General features: G+C 38.2%; 1 pseudogene across 1 annotated transcript in view; it reads left to right on the top strand.

Moving 5' to 3' along the window:
- The first annotated feature begins 393 nt into the window (after positions 1-393).
- Positions 394-26,394, top strand: part of LOC308225067 (protein CFAP20DC-like) — a 65,064-nt pseudogene continuing 39,063 nt past the window's right edge. Inside the window, exons 1-10 of the transcript in view lie at positions 394-414; positions 2,506-2,594; positions 3,064-3,157; positions 5,092-5,164; positions 11,908-12,021; positions 13,676-13,832; positions 20,075-20,239; positions 23,885-24,021; positions 24,799-24,943; positions 25,498-25,644. The product of the transcript in view is annotated as a protein CFAP20DC-like (transcript). The remainder of the gene's footprint in view (positions 415-2,505; positions 2,595-3,063; positions 3,158-5,091; positions 5,165-11,907; positions 12,022-13,675; positions 13,833-20,074; positions 20,240-23,884; positions 24,022-24,798; positions 24,944-25,497; positions 25,645-26,394) is intronic.

Consider the following 26,394-nt stretch of genomic DNA (forward strand, 5'->3'; position numbering starts at 1 on the left):
AGTCGTTCATAATTTAGAATCGTTCAATATAGCTGTTGATGTAGTCATTCTTAAAAAAACAATTACGCTAATTGAACAAGTGGGAGATTTGTATGGAAACTTGTCTAAAATACAGAATCATGCAACCTGTGTTCGATGTGCAGTGGCAGCATGAAAGTAATAAGATAAACATACTAATTGCATTTTTTATAGGCCTATTACAAATGCCATGGTTTCTAAATTTCCCTTTCCTTACGATCAAAAATTTTAAACTGAACTGATGTTTCTGGAAACAGCCTGGGGTAAATTTCTAATACCTGATTGGGTTTCCATTTTTATTTTATATACAGACAACTTTAAGACATTACTGTCTGAGAAGCTTGAAATTGGTTTTTTGCCTGTGAAAACTGGAAAATGATCAAAAATCAGTATCAGGTAAAACAAATAGGGTTTTTTTACCCTTTTTCATTTCATCTCTGGGAGAACTCAGTTAAAGTTGGCTTAGTTGGGGGAAGTGGGGTGGGCAAAAAGTCCAGATAAAAAAAATATTTCGGAATGTGTATTCAGTATTTTTTCTAACAATGTTATAAAATAGGAGGTAGCTGCTGATGCTGTCAGAGCTAGCATGGACGCTAACATGCTGTGACCCATGACTTCTTGTCTGTCTTTACCCTCATGGGCCACGGGAGGCGCACCGTCTGCTCCCACCCTGTCATGAGAGCAGGCCCAAGACTTCAGGTATAGTCAGAAAATGGGGGTTGGTTTATTCTCTTGGTCCAGCACAGGGTTGTAACAACACTCATTGCTTCATTTGATTCACAGATCTTACTGTCCTTTTTACTTTTCCTGGGCTTCGTTTTCACCACGCTTTGCCTCCCTTTCTCTATAGCAGTGCCCTTCTAAGAGAGCAACCCACATGTAATTATTCTTTCCCCCACTGGTTCCAGAAGTGCTATGTCTTACCAGAAACGGGTATTTCTGATGCTGTTACCTATGCTATCTGAGCTTTATATAGTATTTTTTGGTTCCATTGCCTTGGTGCTGTCAGCTTTGCAGGATTGTGCTCCCCAAAAGATGCTCCATGCTCCCCTCCAGTTGATTGTGGAGTTTGACCGTTACTTGCTTAACTCCCCCTTGGGCACCCATGAGATCCAGCCATCCTCCATGGCAATAAGGAACTTTTTCTCATGCCATGTCTGGTATTTTTTTATGTCCTGTTCATTAAGTTTAACCTCAACTGAGGGCCTGCTCAAGGGCTGAGTATTAACAAAAGGTATTTGTAAATATGGGAGAAAAAGCCACTTATCTTTATCCATTATCAATTTAAAAAACATTTTATGAGTGCAATTTCTGGAATGCCATTTTGAATCTCCTTAGAACTTAGTCTGGTCACTGGGGTTAGCCATGTGAATAGAAGATGCCAGATGTGGGTGGGCAGAGGAAAATGCCTAATTCATACATGGTGCAGAGTTGATGTTCTATGAAAGCATTTATTTTGCTGGCAAGACTGCTCACCCCTCTTGTTCATTCTGACTTGTGGGTGATTGGGCAGCGGAGCAGAAAGTATCAGGGAGTGCAGACAACTAAGAATGAGAAGAGAGCAGCAGAGTTGCAATGATTGATTAGGTCAGCTGTGCTGCTGAGAAAATGCTTAGCAAACTGTAGGCTGAGTGCATCAGATGGCACCAAAAATGTGACATCAAATGGGAAAAATATTGAAGCAAATAATTCCGTACGGACATATGATAAAGCCTACGTCCCCCAAGAGCCTGGGGTTAGGTTCCTTGATGTCTAATAGTGCACATGCTCTGTGTAAGGAGTTGTCACCTGGCAGGGGCATTCATAATCTTTTTTCACCATTAATTATCTGATGCCTTGTGAAGGCTGCAGCATGAGTACAGCCCTTTTTATGGCAATACTGGTAGGGTCAGATCTACTATGCGGCCACTTAAGTTGGCCCAGTAAAGACAGTAAATTTTTGTGAGTTTCCCAGACTGGTCAAATCAGGCTGGAAATTGGTAACTAGTAGAGAAGTTACTGGGAAATGTCTTTTAACATACATGTGTAATTACATTGCATAAAGTTCATTTCCATAGGAAATCAGACAAAACATTCAATCTGCAATAGCTTATATTTTAGCATTAAGTTTTAAAACTCACCTCATTTGGTGAATTGTATAAATTAACCATATCCAAATATAAATTACTAATCTCAAAACATCAACAGTTATTGTCATTTTGCTTTTTAGAGAATGACATAAAATGTAAAACACTGCATGGCATTCCTTCAGTTTTATGTTCTGCTTCTCCATTAAAGCCAAATATTGACTATTCTAATTGCTATGTTGCAGTAGTCAAGAAGCTGTTATAAATGTTCTGCTGTCTGACTGATCAATAACACTGACTGTGGTAACAACCTCATGCAGGGAGGGATTGTTCTTATCTACTCATCTTGGCCATTGATGATTCAGTGCTGAACATGTGGTTGGATGGTGTATCCTTAAACCATTTCATCATCATTTCATAGGGTGGCCCATTTGTTGAAATATTCAGTGCTCAAGCAAGAACCCAGGAGCAAAATGGGAGATTTCTGGCAATCCCATCAGCTATATGAAAGTACGTTTTTTTAGAGAAACTTATAAAAGAGTATAAAACAAAAAAATGTGAATGAAGATTAAAATTAGAACGTAATGAGGGCTTTGACCTGACAGTGTAGTTGGCACTTGCAGTTCTGTCATTATGACAGACTAAATGACTGTTTAAGTTAGTTCTTTGTGCCTGCTTGCAGACTAGGTTTTATAGTTTTATAGTTTAATAGTTTAAATATTTAGGAAGTAATTTTGCTATTCTGGTATCTAATGGATCGAGTCACGAGTCCTGTTTGTCAGCATTATTTGTTCATAAACCATGCAAGTAAAGGACATAATCCATTAAAATAGATTACCATCATATTTGAACTCCTGACATACTTGCAGTGCTATCTGCCATTTGTGATGTAAAAAATTCAGCTTTGCATGTTAGTGTGGTTGATTGTGAGAAAAATTCTGTCACAATGCTTATGTTTGGTTATTGTTCCTTTCTGTAGGAATATGATAAAGAAGTAAAGCTCTTTGGTTTTGTACTTGAAGGAAGCAGTTGAGTCAACAAAGTGCAGCTACCAAAGGAAAATAGACAAACATGTAAGTATCAAAGAATTTAATGTCTGTGATGTTGTTCTGATTATTAAATCAGTCTTGTATTGTAATATAAAACTTGCTCTATTCTCCCCTTGGGAGAAATATAATTCAGTATTAGCAAAGTGGTTTTTCATTAACTTTTTAGATGGTCAGATACAAAGAAGTAAAAAGTATAGAAATTAAAGTAATGGCTGTAGGGAAATCCTTGTTGATACATGCTGTCCTAGTGCTGCTGAGTTCGCTTCTGTACCTGATCCTGCTACAGACTGATGCCTGGCAAATGTCTCACTGCCTTCAGCATTTCAGTCAGTGATTCTATTGGCATTATAGAATATGAAATAGGATCCTCTCCCCTATCTCATTTCACTTTTTAGAAAAGAAATTTACTGTTACCTTAATTATAATGAATACCAGTTCAGTGTATCTTTCTGAGAAATACAACTTTTTTTTATTGCCAATGTTACAATAAACTATTACATTCTAAAATGAGGATTGAGAGTTAATGTTGTGGATTATCACTGCTAAGAATAGTTTTAAATTTAGCTAATGCTGCAATAATATAGTCAAATTTCCGTCTGTCACCATTCAGTCTGTTTGTCTCTTGGGGTGTATGTGTCTCAAGAATGTCAAGTATACAATCTCCCAGTTGTACTGTAATCTTTGAGTACTTTTCTATGTCAGGGACAATAGATAATGGTCTGTGGTGAAACACACAAAGATAGAAAAGTACTGTTTGTCCGCTTTGGCTGCTCCCCAGAAAGTCCTGCTTTGGTTCCTACCCAGAAAGTTCTGCTTTAGAACTCCCCAGTCTCGACCCTTGGAGACATTTCTAGGGATTGCTAGCCACTTCTTCCAATGTAGGCTGGCCCCCTGCATCAGAGTGAGTGTGCATTTTTGTCAGTATAAAAGCCTGAGCCTCATGCGATGGAGGGGAGGCAGAACTTCATACCACCCAGGTCAGTGTTGCCTCCGCGGGGATGCCCGCTAAGGTTGAGCCTGCCACCTTGCACTGCGATGATGAGTCTCAGAGCTGGTTTCCTGATCATCTTCACAGAGTCCTTGGGGTTGGTAAGATAACCAAGCATCAGAAGTATCCTTTACTGTATCCTTTACTATCTCTATATTTTCCTATATTAATAAACTAGTTGTGAGTTCTCTATTTGTCTCGTTTTCTCTCACCTGGAATCCTCGAACTCTGGAACATCTTCCAAAGTAAAAGATGTTATATATACAAACATAATATGAAATTTTAGCGTTACTTGAACCACCAAAGAAGAAGGTCCTGTTTTTAAGGAGCTGATGCTGCTGTGGAGTTTTAAGTCCATCCCCTCCCTGATGGAATAACTAAGGAGACAATGTATGCTTGAATTCAGACAGCTTTGTACTATTTGTTTTCCCTTGATGGAAGCTACCTGAACCCCAAAAGATTTCTTGTGTTTGTTCCCTCAGTTAAGCTCCTTTTGCTCTTGTTCTAAAGTCAGAAGCCTCCACTGAGCATTGTCATGATCTGAACTGCCTTTGTACCCAAGGGTGTTCTGAAGTTATTTAATAATGTGTATGTTGTCACAAACATGGGCACAAGTTTGATATGACTATAATATAATTTTATTAAGACAGTATTATTTCATTTTAAATTCATATGGGAGATTTGGTGCTCTTGGAACACAAGAACTGTAAGTAAAAAAAAAAAAGAAAGTTGCCTTTCATTTTCAGGAGAATTCTACCAAAGCCACAGATTGGACTTGTAAAACAACACTTGTATTGCAGCTTGAATTGGTTTTCTTCAGGTTTTTGCCGTGTTCATATGTTGTGTGAACCTTGGGAAGTAGCATTGCAGGATCATAGCTGTATGGTACAGAATTGAAATGCTTGATGGTGAAATGGGTATCTGCACACACACAGCACATGGATTGATTTTTTTTCCCCCCTATTTTTAGTGGGACTGATCCGGTGATTTCTGACACTTCAGATTTTTGTGCCACTGGGACAAGACTTTTCCAGTGAGTTACTGTAAGATGCATAAAATTTCCTTGAATACTTAGTGCCTGTTTGTAGCCGTTAATTGTGGTAGCAGGCTTTGCATTAAAGCACAGGGACTTACCAAGTCAATAAGGAATTAACCTAATGAGATTGTTATCTCTTGGATGTTTTAAATACTGACATTCCTTTGAAGACAGAACAAACTGAAAATCATGAATGGGAACTTGGGTTATTGTCAGTCTTGGACAGCATTTCCACCCCTAGTGGCACCAGTTGTTAATAACCAGCGCAACTCACTTAGTTTTGTAACCAGCAGAACTAAGATCTGGATTAACAAAAGAAACATTAGGCCATTGGAAACCCTGTGGTGTTCATTATAATGTGAATAATCTATTAAGTTAGGATGGTGTGCTATTTTATGTTGCTGTGTAGTTCTGTTTTGTGCCTTTGTGCAAGTAGAGTTATCATGGAATATTTTGTTATTTTAACAAATATGCTATTGTGAATTGACTCATTTATTAGAATTTCTCATTGGATTTGTAACAATCCATGCAGCAGTCTTGGTAGTTTGTGAGTTAGTGGGCATTTATAACCTACATCATGTTGGTAAAATCATACATTCCTCTGTGGGATGCTTAGTTTTTGACATGAATTTAGAATCTGAACATTGATAGAATCTTTGAAGGATAAATTATTAGCACGTATCTTCAACAGAGAATATTTCAATTTATGCTCATTGCCTCTTACCCATTCTTTCAGTACTACTGAGGAGAGTCTGGCTCAGTCTTTACTCCCTCCCATCAGCGATTTATACACATTAGTGAAATCCCCTTGAACCTTCTCAAGGTTAAACAATCCCAGCTCCTTCAGCCTCTCCCAAGTCAGATGTTCTAGTCTCTTAATCCTTCATTATCCTGCACTGGACTTGCGCCAGTATACCCATGTCTCTTCTATCATGGAGCTGAGTACTGAACCCAGCGCTCCAGCTGTGGTCTTACCAAGGCTGAGTAGCGAAGAAGGGTTGCTGCTCTGGGCTTGCTGGTAATGCTTCTCCTTGTGTAGCACAGGATGCTCTTGGCTTCTATGCTGGAGATGTGCTTTGCTGGCTCATGGTCAACTTGTTCGCCCGTAACCAGAACCCTGAGGTCAATTTTGTACAAAGCTGCTTTCCAGACAATCCACCCTCAGACTCTTCTGGCACATGGGATTATTTCCTCCCCATGTACAGGGTTTAGTCTATAATTTAAAGTTATGACTTTGTATTTTAAATCTAATTTAGTTTAGGGAGCTTTTTTCCTTTTGAGATTTATCTTAATTAAGGCAGGTGCTTGCTTTTAGTTCACATGTATATTTTGCAAGGCAGAAGAATTTTCAGAAATCTTGGGAATAATCAAACACAGTTGGTAGGCATTGTTTTGAAAAACTGGCATTTTCCTAACTCTTTGGAATGACATCTTAGAATTATCATACCCTGAGACCACAGTTGTAGCTTCTTTTTACTCTGTGAGAAGTGATGTTTTTGATCATACATAGACGCTTAGTGGGTTTATAACACAGAGATGCTTTTGATTTATTGAATAAACAGGAATGCTGTGGAGTTTCAAACTCTGGAACATACCTGATAAGGTTTAAGAAGTTTTCTGTCAAAGTTTAGCTAGTTATGTGTACAGGAATCTGCAGGGGGAAGGGGCTTAAAATGTTTGTGTTCCTAAAGTAGTTATTGATAAGAAAATTTATTGCAAGGCTTGTGAACACTGCTGCAGAATATAGATAGTTGTACTGTATTTTCTTTTTTCCATCAGTTGCTTCTGTAAATACAAGTTTATTACTTTCCAGTTTTTGATAACCAGCACATACTGGATTTTGCATGCATAGCTAATTTATTCATAGGCACCGTAATAGCTTGAGTTTGTGAATTACATGCCATCATAATTAGTCATCATTTTAGCTTTGCTGACAGAGATATGATAAATTACTCATGTTAATCTAAAGACCCAGCATATTTTCAGATACAGAACAATAAAATTAATCTTGCAAAACTTAGACCAACCTTTTAAAATTAGAAGAAGGACAGAGACGCTAATTCTGTCTTACTTCTGACAGTGTTTGAAGATTTTAGATAGCAACTGAAGGTAAACTTTATTGAACAGATGTAGCTGGAGGGATTATTTGAAATTCTGATGTTTAGTAGCATGAGGCTTCTTGAATTCTTTTATGAAGCAGGACTGAAATACAGAAACATTCTGAAAAGTATTAGGTTATGTTAAATGCCATAACTTGCAAAGGAGTTTAACATAGATGTTAAAGTAAGCATTTGTTAATAACTGTTGTAGTCAGCGCTTTCATTACAGTGCTAACACAGCATGGGTGGTAATTCAGGAAACAGATATCCAAAAAGAAAGATAACCCACTCTAAGAATCTGTAAACATGACAAATCAGTGGACCATTGCTATTTCTTTGGTTTCCTATCTTAACCTGGAGATGGTGATGATACTATGTAATGTTTCTGAAGCACATACTATTTATGGAGACAATAGCACTACAGTTGCTAAGTGCATTAATATACTAGGATACTAATAATTAAGCATTAGCAGAATATTTTATCTGGATTTTGACTAGGATACAAAGATTTTCATTAATACCAAATTGTATGGGAGTTGCCCTTTGCTTGACGACATCAATGAAATACTTGCTTTCGTGTTTGGTAAACTTCCAGTTTAAGTCATTTATAAAGAGACAAATGCTTCCATTTTAAGAACAAGTAATCCTGATAAATGAAGCATTCATTTAGCAGTCCAATGTCATTTTTTCTAAGTTTGTTTTAAGCATTGAATTTAACATTAGCAAATGGTGAACAGAAGCAAAATGAATAGGTAATCTGAGAAGATGAGTTTATCTGTACTCTTGGGTAGTTGTCACCATTTACTTGCAGTCTCAGTATAGTTACCATTGTGAGGAGAATAGTAAATCAAAGTTAAAGATATAAAATAAAATTGAAAATTGAATTGGAAGGTAATTTTCATTTCAAATGGTTTGCAAATGTTAAGTGTGAAATGAATGCAGTTAATGACCATAGCTGGGAGAGTTATGCACCTGCTGATCACAGTAATATTATTATAAATGAGGTTGATTTTCCTGTTGACTACCTTATTTTTATCAACATGGTCTCATTACTTTTCTATCACATGTCTAATCGTTAGATGTAAATGCTCAAGCACAGACATAATAAAAATACTTTAACTCCTATATAGGGTTTTTTTAGTACATTTTTGAAAATCAAGACGTGTGCTGCAGATGTTTCTTGCCTTTGTAGGTTTAGCGTAGGTCGTGCTTTTTGATAACAGGAAAAAAGTTGAGCTTCACCACAAGTATTCTTGTATCATTTTACAAGTGGGAGTTCTAATGGTCTAATTCCTGTTGTCTGTATTATTTCAGAAGAGAGTTTCATCAGCCCCTTGGTTTCTTTTCCAAGAAGCAGCGTAAGTGAAGTCTGCAAGTTACGCCAACTCTTCTTCCAGGAAGTAAATTATTTTACAGAATCTAAGACCATCTTTATCCAATTTTGCCCATTCTTCAAATGTTCTACCTACTTTTGCCAGTACTATATAAGTATCTTTATTGTTTTAAATGTATTTACTAACGTAAATCTTAAACCTCTTTAGGTTTGATTGTAACTATATGTCTCAGGTTTGCTGCTGCTTCATAGCACACATACCATCACAAGAACAATCTTATTTTAGACTTGCATGACAGGGTTGGATATAAATGTGTGTATTTTTATCTAAATGAAAGTGTTCAGTATTGCACTTTGGAATGTAACTGAGCTGTACATTTGCTAATGGCCTTTTTATTGCTGAGGTACCTAATATTTTTCAGGAGAGAGAAAAATAAAAATATTAATATAAAAATAAATAATAAAATTTAAACATATTGAACTAATATTATAAAGTGAATTTAAGTTTTTATTACCAGTTGTTTGGAGATATGCATGACTTCAGTCTAGGGTCCTACCTCTCTCTTGTAGCATCATCTAAAGCAACATTCTACATCGAGAATTGCACAGTTTGAGTTTCAGCAGGAATAGTATTTGTGCTTCAGCACTCAGGTTATTACAACTGTGTGTTTCCTAAGAACAGTTGCTCAGCTATACACATGACAAGGAGACTTAGGGGTTTCTAGCAACCACTACTCCAATTCTTTAGAGTTCTTTAGTGCCTTGATCTCTTATCAAGGTTTAGACAAAGTGGAGATTTCTGAAAACTACATTCATAGGTTTTCCATCAAAGGGCATATGAGAAGCGAAGTAATGAATGGAACTAAGTCTTGAAAAGTAAGATCAAGTTCACCATGTAAGACGCTTTGAGATCTTCTGATGAAATGACTTTTCAAGGATTTGATGGTATTAGTCATGCATCCATGAATATGTGCAGATGATTCTGAAATCTGCTTGTCAGATGATAGCAGTGGTGAGGATGTAATGTTCTTCCCCTGGCACACTAGTGAAATTTTTGCCTTTGAAGTTGTTGTGGTTTAAGCCCCGGCTGTAAATTAGAACCACGCAGTCTACTTCTCCCCCCACCCCCCAGAGGGATGGGGAGGAGAATCGAAAGAATGTAACTCCCACGGGTTGAGATAAAAACAGTCCAGTAACTAAGGTATAACACAAATCACTACTGCTGCCACCAATAATAATAATGATAAGAGAAATAACAAGGGAAGAGAATACGATACCGCCCGCTGGAAAAGAGAGCCCGACAGAAAGAGGACGTGCCCTTCCGGGTAGCTCCCAGTTACATCCCCTGGCATGACGTGCTGTGGTATGGAATACCTCTTTGGCTAGTTTGGGTCAGGTGTCCTGTCCCCGCTTCCTCCCGGCCCCCCCCCCTCCCTGGCAGAGCATGAGACTCACAAAGTCCTTGGTCAGTCTAAACATCGGTGTTATCAGCTTTGTTCCCAGGCCAAAAGTCAAAAACACAGCGCTGCAACAGCTACTAAGAAGAAGAAAAACTGACTGCTACTGCTGAACCCAGGACAGCAGTGCATATGACTAGACTGACTTCTAGTCTTGTAAAGTGAAACAGCTAGTAGACTCCTCCACCGTGTTTTTATTTGCCCACCCATGTTATGAAGATTAATAGGTTAAACGTCGGATGGTCTCCGGCGGAGAGGAAAGAATCAAGAAGTTCTGGAAGGCTGATGGACTTTGTTTGATATGCATGATGATCTTAATGACTTTGGGGAAACAAGAAGGTGCTCCTGTATCTTTATTACATGTGCTAGTAGAACTTTTTGATCTTCACATACTTGCAGTGTATTTTGTACTGCCGTTGGTTGAACTCTCAGATTGCCAAAATAGCTCAAGTATGTAACTTGCTCTGGAGTTAATGCCCTCCTAAGCTGACCTAAGGAAACGTAAGAAGATTTTAGGGTGTTTGTCTGCAGATTTGGGATGGCAACATTTCATTACCTAAGCTACAAATAGTCCTTACTAATGAAAAAGTGGGTTTACTAACAAAAAAATCTACAGGGCTTTCTCACAATTTCAAAGTAAACCCCAGCATTTAAATAGAATGATTATGTCTAACAACACTAACTAGTGACAGAAAGTTTATTGTAATAATTTGTCATCTTCTCAAGGGGCTACTAATTAGAGAGGAATACCGATTTGTTAGAAATAGTCTTGTTCAAAAATAATAGGTAAATTAATCATTACTTCGCCATACCGACTGCAGCCTCTAAAGTAATGTCTGTTCTCTGGTATAATAAGGTAGAACTGCTGGGGGATATCAAGGTTGTGCTGCTGTTGTGGTTTAACCCCAGTAGGCAGCTAAGCCACACATAGTGCTCTCACTGCCCGTTCCAGTTCTTTTACCCCCAGCCTACTTGCTGGCAGGGCAGTATAAGAAGCAGAGAAGGCCTTGATGCTGTGTAAGCTCTGCTCAGCAATAATGAGAACATCTCTATGCTACCAAAACAATTTTCAACACAAATCTAAAACACGGCTCTGTATAAGTTTCTTTGAAGAAATTTCCCTCTATGCCAGCTAAAATCACTACAGCTGCTTACAAGACTTGAATGAAACAGGACATAAAAATGAGCCTCTTTATCGATTTAAGGAAAACCTAATCTTTGTGATCATGGCTGTGGTCTGAATCTGTTAGAAATGTCCTCGGTAGTATTGTCAGATGATCTGAACAGCGAGCAATAAACCTCAGTGATATAATTCACATTTGAAGATGTGTGCTCAGAAAGTAAGTCAGATAATATCTTGTGTCTCTGTCTTTAAGCTGACAAGAGTCTATGTGAAATGACAAAGACATTTTTAGGAAAAGAAAGCAAATAATATTTTTCTAGTTAGCATGTGACAGTGTGTCCCAAGATAACACAAGCTTAAGGGGCAGAAACAAGCATGGTTATTAGAGGCTACTGGGTTCTCAGTTCATACAAATTGAATTCTTTTGTAATCTGAAGGGCTGTGGAAAGCTAGTAAAGGGTGTAGGCTGTTGAAATAAAATCAGCATGTAAAGTGATTTTTTGTGTGCAGGAATTCAGCCACCAAGTTTGAATTGGAGAAAGAAATCTTATTACTCATCTTGTAAAAGCAGTAATTTTCAAATTCTGTATTTGCCATCGCTGACACAAAGGTTCTGTGTATGAATAGATGTGTTTATGATAAAAAGGTATCTTAACCAAAGATACTGGATTGAATTGAATTTAATTCAATTGAATTGACAAACATCTGTTCCATTCTCTCTTGCTTTTTCTTTTATAGGATATCTGATTTAGGAAGTATTAAAAGAAGATTGTATTTATCAACAGTGCACAAGGAGTTGTCTGTAACCCTTTGCATGCAAAAATTCCACTGCTTACGATGAAATGCAGAACAGTAGGTGCCTTGGGAATATTTCTTGGACTGTGGTTGAGCAGAGGTTTTTCACCAGAAACATTTTATGTAAGTTTGTAGACCTGTTGAAATTACTGTTTGGTTTATAATTCAGTTCCTGCTCATTCAAGACAGGTGTGTATGTGCTTTCTCCTGGGTAGTATCAGAACCACTTAATACTACTACTTTTCTACTCTTCTTCTGCCATTAGTTCATTGCCATTTTCCAAGATTAATGTTGCTTGTGATGTATTTATTCTTTACTTCTGCTGTCTATTTAGCCTCTGTAATTTCTCTGTGTCCCTGATAATTCTTCATTACAGTGGTCCTTTTCATCTGTACCTTACCATGTAGTGAGCTTTTATTACACTCACTGGAGCTGCAGGTAGACTGTAGCTGATGGCTACTTTCCTGTTCTTCAGACTCTTCCAGATTTTGGCACATATAAAGCAATGTGTATGGCAAACTAATAAAAATAAGCTCACAGCCATCATCATCTCCCTGTTCTACTCTTCCACACCCAGCGACAACATAAGATAATAGCTGTCAGAATACAAAACCTGATGGTTACCACATAACCTTGTAATGACTCAAGTCTCAAATACTGCTTTAGAAAATCATGTGGAGATGAGAATAGTTAAGAGTTCAAATATTTTACAATATAAGTATACTCCAAGAGAACTAGATAACATCTAGTATACTAAGCAGATCTGGATTTAAGGCTAAACTTTCTACAAAAAAACCTCTGAAGTTACGACTTCTTTTAGAGTAGTTTTGGTGGAGGCAGCTGTGATAATTTGGTTGATGGTTTTTTTCTGGTAGGATTTTTTTTTATGAATGAATATATATCAGATCATACCCCTGAAGTTCAAGATCCACTATAATTAAATAATTTTTTCTTCCATATAATTTCATTTAGTTGGCCTTGGTGTCATACTAGCACAGATGTTTCAGGATTAAAGTATGCATTAATGTACACCACATTAAAGTCAATCAGAATATGATCTTCAGGTTTTTAATTTAATTTAGATAATAACATTAATCAGAGATCCATCTAAATGCTCTGATCAGTTCTAATGACAAAATATTTTAATAACCTTGTTGCTTTTACTTAAAAGAAGTATGCTGCTTTCAGTGATTAGATAGATAGCTTAACGTGCTGTATACACAAGAAGTAGTTTTAAGATGTTATGATACACTGAGATCTTGTTCATAATATATATTTTCCTGATATTTTTCAGTGTGGAAGGAGTGCAAACTTTGAAGAGGACTTTTTTTTATGAATCTCAGAAACAAATCATCAAAGAATCTTCAACTCTAGCCTCTGGGGCACTTAAGCTGTAGTAACTTATGAAGTAATACTGAATAACAAATTCTTTTCCCCAGAAAACTTTAATGAATATACTTTCTTACAAGTTAGCTGCAGAACATGTTGTAGATATGCTAGTTGGGCTGGCAGGTTATATATACTGTTTTGTATAAGCTGTACATGCAAGTATAGCAATATATTTTTTATTATCAAAATGTGCACTGTTAATTGCAACTTGTGAAAATCTAATACTTAACAGAGACGACATTGATAGAGAACTCTACACTAATGCTCTTCTGCAATGATTTGTGTTTGAGTTTTATTAAAAAGTATTGTTTCTCTTTTCTAGTGGTGCAATATGTGTATTGACTTGGTAGGATTCATCAGTGAAATATTCAGAGGAACTGCCTTCCAGTGGTTGGATGGAATTAGTATTTCAGCTAAATGTAAACTGAGAAAGATCTTCGCTTTAGAATCCAAGCCTCAAGATACAGCTGAGAAAGATGGTGTGTTATAATTACTATGTAGTTTTAATTGTGACTGTTAGTATTATAAAATCAAAAGCTTCTTAGTCATCAGACTGCCAGTTTGAAAGATCACATGATTTCATGAAAACTGAAGTGGTAGCACAGCATATTGAATCTGCTAGTGTCGGGCTTTAGGCAACTGGTTAAATGTATGTATACTCCTCTGTTTTAAACATTGACTTCCTTAGAAGTATTTTGTTAAAGAAATTCTGGCAAGATTTATCAAGTAGAGAGCTTGTTTTAATGAGGGTATATTATGATGATAGAAATCTGGTTTTGGCCAAGAAAAGAGTGTCTGAAAGGAAAAAGAAAAACTTAGCAGCATTTGCTGTTTGTTTTCTTAGTTTTGGACATTTGCAGTTGATTAAAGATTGCTTCTTTAGATAATCCAAGACAAAACTGTAACAAAACAGTATTACAAGAAACAGAACTATGGAACTATCATAAATGCCTCTCTGAGATCTTTAGTCCCTATATCCTAACATGTCCTTGTTCATTGGAACCGTAATATTGGTGGTGAACTGAAAAATGAGATATTATATTTGTAATAGAGCAGGATATTGGTCAAAGTTTGACCAGTCTCCAGACTGGCATCATAATCCTGCATTTCTGTTTTCCAGGGGAGAGTTTCATTCCTTGCTGATAGTTGCAGTAATAGAAGAGGAATTGAAAAAGCACAGCTGGCACTTTCTTATTTTAGAGTAGCCCCAGGTATATGGCTCAGCTTCAGTTTCACTCAAATTTTCATTTTGTGGCTTTGAAAGAGTACACCTGAAAAAAGGCTTCTGCCTTCTGAAGGATAGATAGTTAGCAGTATTGTAAGTATAACAAAAAGTATCTTCCCTTTGGAACACCTAAATAAGGGAGAGTATGTGATCATTGTGATTACTCCTCTTTGGTGAGGTTGGAAAAGAAAAATTGCTTAAAAAAATGGCTGCAAAGTGAATCTGGTAAATTCTCATCAGAAACTGCAGTTAGAGGCCTCACTGGCTTTCATTTAATTTAATTCTGTTGGTGGATAGTTTTCTGTCTTCCATTCTAAACAGTTTTTGATATGTGCAGGAATGTTCTAAATGTGTTCCAAAATTCCATAATGTACTTAATGAGTAGGCAACTTAAATGAACTGTGTGCATGGTAAAATACTGCAGTTTTAATTACTGGATTATCAATTCTATGATTATTGCACAGCTGGTGAGCATTAGTATTTTCTGTATGCTTATTTTCTTATTGAGGCAAGTCATAGAATCGTTGGAAAAGACTTATAAGATCGAGTCCAGCTGTTAACCCAGCAGTGCCAAGTCCACCACTAAACTATGTCCCTAAGTGCCACATCTACATGTCTTTTAAATACCTGCAGGGATAGTGACACCACCATCTGGGCAGCCTGTTTCAATGCTTGACAAACCTTTCAGTGAACAACTTTTTCCTTATATCCTGTCTAAACCTCCCTTGGCACAGTTTGAAGCCATTTCCTCTTGTTCTAACACTTCTTACTTGGGAGAAGAGACCAACCCCCACTTTGCTACAACCTCCTTTCAGGTGGTTGTAGAGGGTGAGAAGGTCTCCCCTGAGCCTTCTCTCCTCCAGCCTAAACCCGCACTGTCATTTAGAAACTTACATACTGTTCCAGGTTCGTAGGATTCCCATGTACAAAGACTGGACACCAAACACAGTGTAAACAATCAAATGCTCTGGTCTATTTATTGAGTTATTAGTGCAAAGCAAATACATATATATTAATGCGAAGCAGGTTACATACATACCAACCCCTAGGTACATGGGATACCGCTGAGCAGGAGGAGGAGATGGAACATGTTGTCTGGTCGGAGGGGTGGTAGGCAGTGAGTTGTCAGGGCATCCCTCGAATCAAGATGTGCATTTGGCCTTTTTACCTGTCCATCCCTGCACAGGTCCTTATATCCCACCTCGGGCTGGAGTGGAAAAATTACCAGTTGCAACCTCAGCGCACACATGGCCAGCATGCGAACAGATGTTTACTGGTACAAGACTCCCTTTTACTAACAGCAGTGTTAACTCCCCTATTTTCAAGGTTATGTTCCCACAGCCCATGCCAAACAGTACTGTTCTATTTTTGTGTGTTTCATCACGGACCATTATCTGTTGTCACTGACACGTGCCACCCCATGGTCTGTGGTTGGAACACACGAATATTTTTCCATCCATGCTACAGTTTTGTATAATATACTGTCTATAAGGGAAGGGGTTAGTGCTAAAAGACAAGGAGCACAACATAAAATACATAAAAACCCACTACCTATTACCACTAATAATGTAACAGCTTTTCACAGCCAGTCCCACCCCCATGTCCATCCCTGAAAGGGGTTCTGCCTGGTGTTTTCTGCTAGCTGGCTAATGAGGGTCTTTAACTTTTGTATTTGTGCATGTATTGAACTGGAGTAGTCACTTAAATTCTTGCAACATAACCCGTCAAAGTCTTCACACCCATGCTTATGTACTAAAAGCAAAAATCAGTCGCTGCTGTATTTTGTTTTGCACAATCAACGCGGTGAGCACTTTGGCTTTGGTTCTTCGCAAATTAGTAACAAGTCTCCAGATGACATGGAGGAAAAGCAAAGCAAAGCGGTGATGTCCAGGCTCCAAAACAAGGTTTCACCAATGCATTGGCAAGATACACTGGGAGTCTTGGGAACCTCCAGATAGATGTTGTTACTTCCAAAGACACAGTCCTTGGCTTTCTTTATCCCCTTCTCTGCTTAAGGAATCTTAAATCACACAAGAGCAGCTTCTTGACATTAGCCTTTGAGAACAGAAGATTCAAATACGATATTTATTATATTATTATTACTTGTAATAGTTAATTATGCTAATGATGAAACCTGCTTTAGATGATCCTGCTTGAGCAGGGGATTTAGACTAGATCAGCTCTCGTGCCAACCACTGGCTGCTTGGCCTGCCCGTCCCTCCTGGATGGCCCTCTTATAACAGAGGAGGCCATCCCTCACATCAAGGTCTGGCATGGCATGTGTCCCCACCGCTCAACGCCTGCTGGGTTGTAGCCTGCAGCAGAGCTAAAGGCTCTTGGTGGCAAATGCAGAGGCAACCCAGTCTTGCCCTTGACTGTGGTAGGAGGTATTTGGCCAGCCCCAGTCCTTGCACCTTGTTGTCAATTTAGAGTTTCACCTGCCTCATCCAGTGACAAGTCACTACTATGGCAAAGCACACATAGATTTACGTTAGCAGCATAACTACTACAGGGTACACCAGCGCGTTGAAGATGCCGGTGGCAGTGGGGGATCAGCCAAAGAAAATTTCCCACCAGTGGGGTTCTCCCACTGTCGTGGCTTAAACTCAGTCAGCCACGCAGTCTCGCTTGCTCACTCCTCCCCTTCCTCCCTCCCACTCCCTCAGGGATGGAGAGAAGAATCGAAAGAATGTAACTCCCACGGGTTGAGATAAGAACAGTCCAGTAACTAAGGTATAACACAAATCACTACTGCTACCACTGATAATGATAAGGGAAATAACAAGGGAAGAGAATACAATACCACCCGCCGACCGATAATACCTAGCCCGACCCTGGCAGAGAACTCGCCCTTCCGGATAACTCTCAGTTTACATCCTGGGCATGACATGCTGTGGTATAGTTTGGCTAGTTTGGGTCAGGTGTCCTGTCTTTTCTTCCTCCCAGCTTCCCCTCCTCCCTGGCAGAGCATGAGAATCAGAAAGTCCTTGGTCAGAGTAACCATTCTGACCAGCAACTGAAAACATGGGTGTTATCAGTTCTGTTCCCAGGCTGAAAGTCAAAATCACAGTGCTGCATCAGCTACTCAGAAGGAGAAAAATGACTGCTGCTGCTGAACCCAGGATACCCACCCTCTTAACACTACCATCGTATTAGAATCCTTCTGGCTTCTGCCTTAGCATTTTCTAGCAGCTGCTGTAAATTTGCGTACTCTGACATCTCTTTCACAAGTGACAAATCCATACATCTGGAATATTGTGTCCAGTTCTGGGCCCCTCAGTTCAAGAAGGACAGGGACCTGCTGGAGTCCAGCGCAGGGCAACAAAGATGATTCAGGGAGTGGAGCATCTCCCTTATGAGGAAAGGCTGAGGGAGCTGCGTCTCTATAGTTTGGAGAAGAGGAGACTGAGGGGTGACCTTATTAATGTATATAAATATATAAAGGGGGAGTGTCACGAGGATGGAGCCAGGCTCTTCTCAGTGGCAAACAATGATAGGACAAGGGGTAATGGGTACAAACTGGAACACAAGAGGTTCCACTTAAACTTGAGAAGAAACTTCTTCTCAGTGAGGGTGACGGAACACTGGAACAGGCTGCCCAGGGAGGTTGTGGAGTCTCCTTCTCTGGAGACATTCAAGACCTGCCTGGACACATTCCTGTGTAACCTCATCTAGGTGTTCCTGCTCCAGCAGGGGGATTGGACTAGATGATCTTTTGAGGTCCCTTCCAATCTCTAGCATACTGTGATACTGTGATACTGTGATACTGTGATACAGTGATACGATACAAGGAGTAGTTTCTTATTAGCAGCTGGCTAGTAAATACAGGTGGTTTATACAGAAAATCACAGCCTCTAATCATAGCTATGTTGCAAGCACACGTATTCAATTCATTACTTTTCAGTTGCCCGCAAGTGATGTTTTGCAAATCATCCCTTTTTCTCTTCCTCTCTCTCATTCTGCTCAGGGTCTTCAAGGTCAGCTCCTGCAGCTGAGGCATTGAGTTCTTCAACTTGTCTGTCCAGCTCACGGTATGGCTTGACAAACTTTGCAGGCAGCCACCACAGACCTGTAGGTAGGAGGACACAAACATACTCCCTCCCCCAGGTTATCAGTTCCACTGGCCCTTCCCATTTCTGTGGGCCCAAAGGATCACAATACCGCAGTCGTCTTTAAGCCACAAGGATTTGCACCCATGGCAAATGAGAATTGAACTGTTGACTGACAGTCAGGGCAAGACCTGACAAAATCTGCTTTGCTTGAGAAGAAGACAGGTTAAACTGTCTCCTTAAAGCAGAGACATTCTGATGAAAAAAAGGAATGTGAAGCAGCTGCAGAAGTAAACTGTGAAGTGTTAACAGTCAAGGAGTCAGCTGTGTCATTACCCACACTTAAAGGGCTAGGCAGGTTGGAATGTGACCTAATATGACCAATAAAGCAGAATAATTAATGCAGCAGCCAATACAGAAGCCCTACGAGCCTCTGACATCCTGACATGCCCCAATCAACTCGGCAGTGTCTGTAATTTTTCCTCTGACTGGGGTTAACAGCCCTGCAATCCTCACCAGCACCCTCATATGCTAGCTGAAATAAAAGTGCATGAGCAGCCCTGTGGCCATCAATCTGCATTTGTATAGCATTGCTTTAAAAGACACATAGGGTTCCTGAGACCACCCGGCTAACACCCGTGAAAGAAATAGTCTCCCGTCTGATCCAGGCGCTTGCCTCCAGGCCTGACCAGCCACATGGGCCACCCGCTGAAACACCAGAGGGTTTAGATCTGAGCTATGAAGCCAAAGAGAAACCACATCAATCACAGTGACTGTCTTCAGTCACTATAAATTCCATTCTATATACAATCACTCCTCAAGCTGTTTCCCAGCCCGACCTTGCACCCACGCACACAAACACTCTCTGGCCTGCTCAAGACTCAGGTGCACTATCAGCAGTTCTTCAATTATCCACATAGCAGGACACAGGACGGCTAGCAGTTTTTTATATCTCCTCTCCTACTCTCCCCTTATCGTGAGCTGCTTTGTCTGAGCCCAGCCCTAGTAGATCCCCTAATTGGCTTAGCTTTTCAATCACCTGTTCAATGGGATTTCCTTGTTCTGATAGTAGTATGGGTATAAGATACGCCTTCCATGCTGGTGAACACCCCTCTAAAAGTGTGTTCCATGTTCCGGGAATTAAGGGCTGTTGCATATAAAGCTTGGGAGATCCCACTAAGACTGCTAGTTTCATGCCCTCTGCTTTAAGTAATTGGTAGGCTTGCCACAGAGTGTTCCAACCCCTTGGGTTTCACCACAGACCATTATCTATTGTGACTGACACACATCCTGTCTGAAAAGTGAAAATTGCAACAACATTTTCGAATTGGTATAATCTATTAAATAGTTATAACCATATGAACTAAAGCATGTGGAACCTAACAAATAACTTAAGTCGAATTAATTCTCATGTCATCTGAGTGAAGTTCATGTTTTCTGATTCTACCTATGTGTGGTGTTCCAGTTATGCCATGTGAGCCCACAGATATTGTTCTTCCAACCTGCCAGCTAAATAAAGATGTGCCACGAGTTACGCAATTGCTGAACCTGACTAAAATTCACAAGCCGGAAATAAAATGCAGGACACATCCAGTAACACTGCAAGAAACAGGTATTCCATTGTATTAAAATGTGGCATTTCACAACACAGACTCAAGTTGATGAGGAGACTCGAATTCCACTTTTTATCCCCCTATTTGTTACTTTCCCAACCTGCACATACATACAATGTTCAATCTCATTGGCCCCTCTTCAGGTAAACTCTCCGGGTAAATAGTCCAATCACAATGCTGCAGACCCTCTCACAACCTCCACATCATCAACTGAGACTCTGGCCACAACTACATCCTGGCCCATCCCCCCAAGGCTTGTTTTTTGACCTTCCCTGGCCTTCAACCCCCCAACTCATTGCCCCAGGGCTTGTCAAGCACCAGGGCCTCAGAGCTCATTCCCAAACTGTTTTTCACGCAAATCTTATCACCTTCACTCCCCACATTAAAATACTATGACTATGATTTATACTGTATGTGTACAAAGAATGTGGGTTTTTCTGTGAAAGTGCATGGTAAGAGTTCCAGTGCCTTACAAAGTATGGCAACTCTAGCATAGGTGTACTAACATGAGCACAGACACGTCTGTCCTATAGTTTGAGATCTGTGGGCAGCCTGAACACTTCTAATAAGTGGAAAAAAAACCATTTTGAAAAAAATAGTGTTGAAAAAATCCCATCTTTTTCATCATTTCATTGATTAGAATTCTAAACATATCAAAAATACCATTTCCTCACTCCCAGGATATTTCTTTTTTTGTAGATAAGTTATTCTGTAGATCCATTTGCAACAGTAAATATCCTAAATATGTGCAAGGACTTCTTAAAAAAGTGGGTTGTAACGGATTTTAAAATGAGAATATTTTGTATGCTCCATTGATGTGCTTCATGGAGAACTAATAATTTTGCCCATTTCAAAATACTGAATTGATATTTTCAGCTTAAATTTGAGAAGTACATAAACAACTCACTGCTAGAGCTCAGAAAAATATACAGGTGACTCTCCCTTTATAGGCACCCTCTTTCTTCTGTACTTTTGTTACGTTACTATTGGCTTCTGTACAGAACACAAGGCTAAGCCTTTAATTTGGGCCATAGAATAATTGCAATGTCTTACTAAAGTTTTTAGTGTACCATCTTTTATGAGTCACAGATTGATCATACAAGGCACTAGAACATCTTTAGAGAAGGAGGTAAGTCTGAAGTAGTTTAGAAGTGGGTCTGAACAAGCAAATTCATTTCAGAATCCATTTCCAATACATCTTAGTCAGTGTAGGCAATGTTAGAAGCGGTGCTGCAGGTGAGGATGACACATTTGTATTCCACTGTGCTCAGTAACTTCTCAGTCTTGAGGATTCTCATCTTCAGTGTTTGAATTCAGTAAATAATAATTTCCACCATTTCTGTTAAAATGCTCTGGAAATACATGCGCAAAGTATTGACCAAAGGAGTAACATAAATTACAGGGAACAGTGGCTACTGGTGAAGTTTAATACTATAAAAGACAAGACTGTCACAGCCAACAATAGTATTTAAGGTGTAGCATCTCACGAAACTCTAAAGAAAAATAAATTTTGAAAAAATATTTTTTAAGAACAACCTGGATAATATGAAAAGTTTTAAAAAATGTTTTAAACTCCTTTTCTTCTGCTTTTACCACAATATGGAAAGAAAAAACCAGCAGCATCATAAAGATTTTATCATTTGCACTAAGCTACCATGCTGATGCTGGTTTAGGTTGTTAAATATACTTTATATACTTCATCAGCAAAGGCATTACTGCAGCTGAAATTAATAGCAGGGGATTTAAATTTTTGCCCTTAATATGTTTACTTATATAAATTACATTCAGCTTTTTTAAACATGTCCCATTTTTGTCATACTAATGGGCAAATAATACTTTTAGAGTATTATTGCCCTACAAGCAGTAAAGCCAAAGTTCCTTTATGAAGTTTGATTCTAAGTTTGCTTTTGAAATAGCAGAAGAAACTCTGGAATTCAGTTTCTCAATGTCTCTATTCAAAAATCAATGCTTCTTGTCTGGATTGTCAAAATAGAAGGGACTGTAAAACTTAAATGAGTACAATAGTGTGAATGATAGATCTAAACAGAATAATGAATGTTCATAAAACACAGCTCAGGTTTTATTGTCCAGACTAGAAAGATCTATAGCTTTTAGGTATGTGTAGTAAAATAATTAACAATAACATCTTTGACCTGCATGAGAAGGAAATGCCTTCAGTTTAATCTTTATTTCTAATCTGATTTTAAGAACATAGCAAGTATTCTTCCAGACATGTTTTTCAAATTGCTGAAGTTGGCCTTTTTGAAAATGGAAGCTTTGGTATATTTAAGTACATTTTAATTGGGAAATGGTTCTTTTTATCTACTAAACTTTGTTTCTTTGATAATCAAAAGCCTGAATTATTTTTCGTATCATCAACTTTTCATGACATATATTATTTCATTATACTGTCAACGCTGTTATGGGTAGATGTAGGTAATTAATTGCAGTCAATTAATGTGCTCATAAAGAGAGATTTTCATGCAAATCAGCTTTTATAAGTGAAGCTAACAACATTCCAAGGTAGTCAGCAAATTAAATGAATTGATGTTAAACCAATCCTAGCAAAACAGCAGCTGTTAGCTGCAACCAAATGTCACATCAGGAAAAAGGGGTGAAGGTAATGGGAGAAAGTGGCTTCTTTTGTGCTTATTAGTACAGTAAATTATGTTATTTGGTGGCTAATGCATGATATCTTTTTTATTTCCTTGATGACACTGAAAATAAAGCTGATCTTGAAAGAAGATTAAAGAAGTGTATGAGAAATTCTTAGGAGAATCAACAAAAAGTTTTGTTTCTACTTCATTGCTTTGTGGAAGTGTAAGATCTCTTAAAGTGAGATAGCAATTTAACACTGAAGTTATAGCAAGAAAAAATCTCCAGACATTATAAATTAAAATGAGGTTACCCTTTTTATCAGTTCTGGAAAGAAGAATTCACTGAAAATCTTGGGAGTATTAAAAAAGAGGAAACCAGATACTAGATGAAGTTCTGCATCCATGTGATAAAATGAATGTGTAATCCTTTCCGTGTTCTTCCCTTCTTTTGGAACATTCACCTGTGTTCCATGTTTACTTTTTGTTGTCCAGAGTGGTTGGAGTTTTCTGTGCTTGAAACTAATTATCAAAATGCATCTGTGTGTTAAATAGTAAAAAAAATCATGAAAGTGTAGAAGGTTTTAACAGGAATAGAGTATGTTTGCAATATTAGAGATCAGTCCTGGTAATAGAGTAGATTCAGTGATTTCATAAAGCAAGCAACATGTAAATAGTTCTCCTCTGAGCTGTGAGTGATACCTTGACAGTCTTGCTTCAGTTTTCCTGTTTTGTTATTTATTTATTCTGTTATGTATTAATCAGAGTTGATTTTTTTTCCTGTCAGAAATTGCGGTTTCAATAGTTCTAAAGAAATAATGCAAGTAATTTTGTTATAAATAGCCCCATTTTAGAGAAAGCTGGTGTGTTGAAACACATCTATAAAATATTTATTTGCTATTCCTATGTATTTCTAGGGATTGTGCTATAAGGGAATGTAACTTTATAGATGTTTAGTATTCATAATTATTTTCTCTCAGTTGATTTGAAGAAATGAATATTCATTTTCTGTAAGTAGTGCAATTCTTATAGAACTATTATTTTTCTTAGGTAGCTCAATTAATTGAGGACAACACAATATACGCACAGGTAAAACCCAGGATGTATCACATATTGCATTTGGATCAAAGATCCTTGGGCCACCTCCATCTTCAAACAGAGGAGTCAATACAAGGGTATCTGGAGAGGTAAGGAGGCTTAAATTACAACAGAATTTTTGGCACTTTTATAAAGGAAGAGAGCGACAAGCAGAGGAGTCACACTAAAGGTTTTTGTAAGAACTGTGGGATTATGTCCAGAGTATTGTGTTTGGTTGTGGACCTCCACAATAAGAGATACTGTAACATCCAGTGGAGGGCAAGTGAAATGCTTGGGTGGCTACGACACACAGCATGGATTTTGAGTTCAGCCCACAGAAGAGAAGGCTGCAGGACAATCTAGTTCCTACTTTCAACTAATGCAGGGTTGAAGAGAAGACAGGCCAGAATCTTCTCAGAGGTGCAGTGAAGAGACAAGAGTCCCAAATTTGCAGGGAAGCTCTGACTGGTTGTAATGATAAAGTGGTTCAATACTGGAACAGCATCACAGGGAGATTGAGGAATTTCAGTACTTTCAAAGATAACAAAATTTAACTGGAAAAGGCTGATCTTTTTTCAGCATTATGCCTGCAGAGTTCTCTTCCTACTGAAATCACTGATTTCTTATAATTCTTACTTTTCTGAATTTGTTGTCTAGCCTGATGAAGTTTTTGTGTGTATAACTGATTTTCCTCATGAGAGCTGTGATGCAGATCAGAAACTCTTCATTTCAGTTTCCTGAAAGATCATACTTTTTTAAAAAAGAAATTTAATATTTGGAAACATTTTATTTTTCAAATAACCTTAATTTAAAATGTGTATTTACCTTTGAGTATTTTGAAAGCTGTTACATTTCTGTCTTTCAGTAAGAAAATCATGACTTTCAAGGTAACAAAGGCTCGCAGTAGCAGAAGTAATGTATCTTGCCGACTTCAAGGCAAGGGAAAGGGAGCTGAATCAACACAAGACACTGAGAGACTGGAGCTGTCGTTCTCACCATGCAATGATTCTTTAGATCAAGAAGTCAAAAGAAGTACTCACCAAACAACTAAAGATGTATGTCAGATCATAAGGTGAAGAATATTTTAGAGTTCACAAGCAGCCAGAGATTTTTCATGATTTTGACTTCAGAGTGTAAGACTTAATTCTCTATTTTTCTAATCTGGTATCTTACCTTGTTAATTACTGAAGACATTTATATTAAATCATGGCTTATTCTCCTGTATGAGCTTGAATAAATGCTCGTTCTCTCTATGAGTGTTTGAGCCAGGGATCACAACCTGCTGGCAGTAGCAACAGGTTATACCCATCTTCCTTTTCACTTAATCCTGTGTATGTAATTGAGCTGCTGCAGTGACTCTTGATTATTTTGCAGACTTCTGCAAGCCTTTCTTCTATGGCTAGTGTTAAATTTTTACTTTCTTGTGACTGTCATATTCCTGCTGCCCTACAAGATTCCCATGCTGTTTGGAAGATGTTTGTATCCCAAGACAAAGCTGCGTATGCTGTTTCTTCATGCCTGAAGTAAGAAAAGCACTCAATATGCATGTTCACAGGTATTTCATAAGCTTCTGGGTTGTATTTCAGACCCTGCAGTTCAGACTCAGGATAGCTTCAAGAGTGGAAGAGTAGATTTTCAGCTTGACTCATCACAAGGACCATCAGCAGACAAGAACAGTCATAGAAGATTATCTTTAAAAGATGCAGCCAAAACCACGTGGAAGATAACCAGTGGTATGGTGCTCATATTATGTTATTTTATGTTAAAGTTGTGTGTGGTGTGGAGGACTGACTATCTTTTATAAATTTCAGAGCACCCAAAAGCCGTTAATAGAAAATATAAATGTATGTGTTGTGGAGGATTATGGAAATCAAACACCTTGCAAGAGCATTGCTTTTAAGCATTGATAAAGATTTGCAGGATTAAGCAGAGTGCCAGAGCAGTGGATGAATAAAAAAAGAAAAATTCCATGCTCTCTTGATTAAAGGGAAAGAACTAAAAATAGTTTATTCTTTAAATCCCTATTAAATTTAACACTAAAGACTCAAACATCACATGTATGAGAAATTTTACTTTTCCAAGATAGGAGTTTAGGATATTAATTATGGTACCCATGTATTATCAGGGGGATTTGGTTTTGTTTTTAAAGTTCAGTGGTGAAATTACTTTTTTTTTTCCACAGAAGGACACATCAGCTTATCGTGTATTTCCCTTTCACACCTATCTGCCAAAAGGTGTGGATATTTTTTGTCATGCAGTGTCAACTTGCTTTGTATATGCCTGGAAAGTACATAATGTGGCAAAAATAATCCTTAATTCTATGAAAAAGTAGTGTTACTTTCTATTGAAAGGCGTAGCCTTCATTAACCAAAGAAATTTTCTTCATATTGTGGGTTATTTCCATTTTGTTTAATCTTTGGGATGTTTAGAAGGAATTGTGTACTGGGACAATGTCAGTAATCCATATTGGTGTTAGGGGTTTT

This window comes from Psittacula echo (assembly GCF_963264785.1).
Source record: "Psittacula echo genome assembly, chromosome: 9".
In the NCBI taxonomy this organism is placed as follows: Eukaryota; Metazoa; Chordata; class Aves; order Psittaciformes; family Psittacidae; genus Psittacula; species Psittacula echo.